Source organism: Dipodomys spectabilis, unplaced genomic scaffold, assembly GCF_019054845.1.
Source record: "Dipodomys spectabilis isolate Male_0828 unplaced genomic scaffold, ASM1905484v1 ptg000205l, whole genome shotgun sequence".
NCBI lineage: Eukaryota > Metazoa > Chordata > Mammalia > Rodentia > Heteromyidae > Dipodomys > Dipodomys spectabilis.
Window position 1 is genome coordinate 5322428 of NW_024870882.1, and position 4419 is coordinate 5326846.

Consider the following 4419-nt stretch of genomic DNA (forward strand, 5'->3'; position numbering starts at 1 on the left):
CTGTTTTCACTGTATTTGAAGTTGGTGCGCCTATATCTTGTATATATGCTCTTCTAATTTGGGGAGAGGAAGGAAAAAAACAAAATGCCTAAATAGGGATACAGGTTGACCCATTGTAACAATGAGATGCACAAGACACTATGCTGAAAAATGAACGTTACAATTTAGGCAGGGGAAGGGGGGAGCGGAGTGCACTTGTGGAGGTGCGAGGGAAGGAATGGTAGGGGAAAAATAAAGGAGGAGGTAACAATGTTTGTTAGGAATTGTTCTCATTACCTAGCTCATGTAAATATGACCCCTGTGTACAGTATTTTTACAATAAAAAGTATAAAACTTTTCTAAGAGGAGGAGTTTATTACCTTTATTTTGCTTATATAATATCGTTAACAAAGAAATTAATGCAAAACACTGATATGAAGATATTTAGAATGGATGTATGTGTGTATGTGCGTGTGTGCACGCACGCGCAAGTAGCATGTGTGTACAGGAAATTGCATTTCTGTTGGCATGCTCAGAATTTGAAATCGCGGCTTCAAGGTCTTGCTAGGCCTTTCCTCTTAGATTGGTGAGGTACTATATAAGCTACATCTTCATTCTTGGCCCTATGCTAGTTCATTAAATTTTTGAAAAATTATATCATGAATTTATTTTTCCCTGATTGGGTTCCAACTGTTATCCACAGATCTCGGGCTCCTGAGTAGATGTCCGGAGGAGTTAGGATTACAGGTGCGACCATCCAGCACAAGGTTTTCAGAATAATTTCAAAAGTAGAAGAAAATTTACTTCACAGGGTCCTGTTTTATCATCTCCTACTTTGAAAGCATTTTGGGTGATTGTATATGAATTTTTTAGGTTTTTGATTCTTAAAAGTCAGTTAATGATAATATTTAAAAGTTTTAGTACTTTTTAAAAAGGAAACTGGAAGTTTCCTCAATTTATAAGCTCAACTCTCTACATGATAACCCAATCTCACCAACACAGTCTGTGTTGAAGACAAAATGTAACAGAAAACAATCACCATGGACATTAATTGCTATGCTATTATTTCTTGGACAATATGAATATTGAATTGAGAGTGTAAGAGAATGGAGAGATTTTACCTACCTTTTGTGTACTGCTAAAAGGCTTTTGGAAACTTTGCCTCATTTCCTTTCTCACTGTATGTCTTTGGGTCATCTACTTAAGGCATTTAATTACAATTTTTCCCAACACTAAAATGGTAATAACATTAGCATTATAACAAATATTATCTTAAGAATTACGGGAAATAAAACTTGTGAAGTACTTAACCTAAACTTCTGTGAAGGAGCTTTGAGTTTAGCCAGCAGTTTTTTTTAAATACTAAATAGAATGCAATAAGCATTACAAAAGCCATTACATGTAGTGAGAAACCAAAAGTAATGTTATCTATTGACCATGTTCTGCTTCCAAGGAAACCAGGGTGATAACTTCTTATTCTGTAAATCAAACTGGTTATCTTATATCTTACGTCTTGGTAGTGTAAAAGTATCAGGGAAAGAATAATGAATGAATGTTGTTGACTGAGGTGAAGTCCATATGAAAATGTGAAAAACTGATAAAACATAAAAGTACCTTCGCGATATGTTGTGGTTTACATTTTAAGGAAGACCTAGAAGAATGAATTCTCTTTTTGATATCCTAGCATAGGTCCTTAGAAGTAGGAACTCTTTCTTCCTTCTTGTAGAGGCATCATCAGATGAGAGGAATTGTATTTTTTTTGTTTGCTTCCTTCCATTTATTCTTCAGTTTGAAATCTGAACTATTGAGACTGAAAGAGAACAAGGGAAATTAGACACATAGACTTTGGAAAGAACAATTAACGTAAAATAAATAAAATGCACATAGTCTTGTTAAAGGTCTAACTAAATTGAAGTATATGGTCTCAAGCATTAACAGAAAATGATTTAAGCAATATCATTTTATTGAAAATTGAAAAATGTTAGGAGTGGCTTAATATTTTTCTATCTACTACCTTGAATTAATTATTGATTTTGTATAGAGAGATTAAAGATGAGATTAACAAGAAACTTGATTAAAATTGGACAAAAGTTCTGAATAGACATCTTTTCCATAAAGCCCTGAAAATCGCCAGTGGGCTAACAAAGTTGTGTTTAATACAACTTCTACGCTGGCTTAATGGTTTGTGAACTGAAATCATTAGAGAAATGTAATTCAAAATTACTATGATAAGGGGTTCCGGGAAGATGGCAGAGGAGAAGCTGGAGGCTAAACAAGCTCTCACAGAGAAAGAAGTTTTATTTTATTTTTTTAAAATTTAATTTTTTTTTTGGTGAACATACTGTACAGAGGGGTTACAATTACATGGGCAGGATAATGTGTACATTTCTTATCAAGCATTGCAGCCTCCTCCTTTGTTTACCCTTCACATCCCTTCCCAGTCTCCCCCCTCCCCCCACACCCAACCCTCCCCCCTCCCCCCCACACCAATGTTGTAAAGCTCATTTTCTACATGACAACTTGTACTTCTCATTGTTGCACCAGGTCCACCTGTATCCTTAAACGACTTGTTTTTCCCCATCTCCTCCACAAGTTATACTGACATCAAATATAGTGAAAGCAGGGGTTATACTGTGGGGGAGGGACATACAAAGCAACAAAGAGATAATCTTATAAATGCATTAGAAACAAATGCATGAAATAAAAAAGCATTAAAATACATATCTAAGGGTTCATTTTCCTAACATCACATTATCTGACCTTTTCTGCTTGACTCATACATATACTAGATATTGCAAATAAGGGAAACCATGGGACCTATGTTTCATTGGGCCTGGCTTACTTCACTTAATATAATTTTTTCCAAGTTTTTCCATTTCCTAACAAATGGGGCAATGTCATTCTATCTGATGGAGGCATAGAATTCCATTGTGTATATATACCACATTTTCTTGATCCATTCATCTACTGAGGGGCATCTGGGTTGGTTCCATATCTTAGCTATGGTAAATAATGCTGCAATAAACATAGTTGTGCTGGTAGCTTTAGTGTGGTCTTGTATTTAAACATTTGGGTAAATGCCCAAATGTGGGATTGCTGGGTCATAGGGGAGGTCTATGTGAAGTCTTTTCACGAACCTCCATAGTGCTTTCCAAAGTAGTTGAACAAGTTTACACTCCCACCAACAATGCAGTAAGGTTCCCTTCTGTCCACATCCCTTCCTGCATCTGTTGTTGTTAGAGTTCTTGATTATAGCCATTCTAACTGGGATGAGGTGGTATCTCAATGTTGTTTTGATTTGCATTTCTTTTATGGCTAGGGAGATTGAGCATTTTTCTTCCTGTGTCAATTGGCCATCCTTCTTTCTTCTTCAGAGAAGTTTCTCTTCAAGTCTGTAGCCCACTTATTTATTGGGCAGTTGTTTCTTTGAGGATTTGTTGTTGGGGGATTTAATTTTTTGAGTTCCAAGTATATTTTAGATATGAGACCCTTGTCCGTTGTATGGCTAGTGAAGATCTTCTCCCAATCAGTGGGCTTTCTATTGATCTTGCTAGCTATGTCCTTTGCAATGCAGAAGTTCTGCAACTTCATGCAATCCCATTTGTCCAACCTTTCTCTCTGGGAAGATGGCGGGGGAGAAGCTGGAATCTAAACAACTCTCGCATAGAAAGCAGTTTTAGAGTTCCAGTGAACAGTCCTAAGCCAGAGAATCACACCAAGTGTGCCATCACAGGACAGAGAGTCAGGCCAGAGAGAGAAAGGAGTTTTAGAGTTCCAGCGAACAGACTTAAGCCAGAGAATCACACCAAGTGTACCATCACAGTACAGAGAGTTAGGCCACAGAGGGAAAATCCAGGCAAGGAGACAGATCTGAGCACTTGCTAGCAGCTGCCACTGCAGGCTACAGTGGTGGTGGAGGTGGCAATAGCCACCATACCTGCAACACAGAGAGTGCAGGACAAAGGAGCCAGACATGGCGCGCGAGTGTATTCTACTGAACACCAACAAGAACCGACAAGGAGCAGACATCTTCATCCTGCAGTTCACAGACCAGAGATGACCCAGGAACCAAAATGCGGTGTGAGTAGAAGCCTAACGTCCTCACTCCTTCTCAGGAAGCAGAGGAGGGAAGGCCACCCCTCCCCGCCATTACAGGAGATCTCCATGTTTGATACTGACAAAGCTTGGCTGACCTGCTAGCTCAAACACAGGCCTTGGAAGAAAACTAGAGTCATTTAGCAGGTCACAAGATCCTAAAGTGACATGCCAAACTCAGCTCCATCCAGAGAAAAGTCACCCAGCTCGGGCCACCAGCCCCAGCAGTAGGTTTCTTCACTGGGTAATCAGAGCCAGAGGCTGCCCCTCTCTTTAGCAGCATGGACAATCCATTGAAATTCAGGAAACATAAACCCTGAGTGTGGCTCCAGGCTGGGCTCTGTG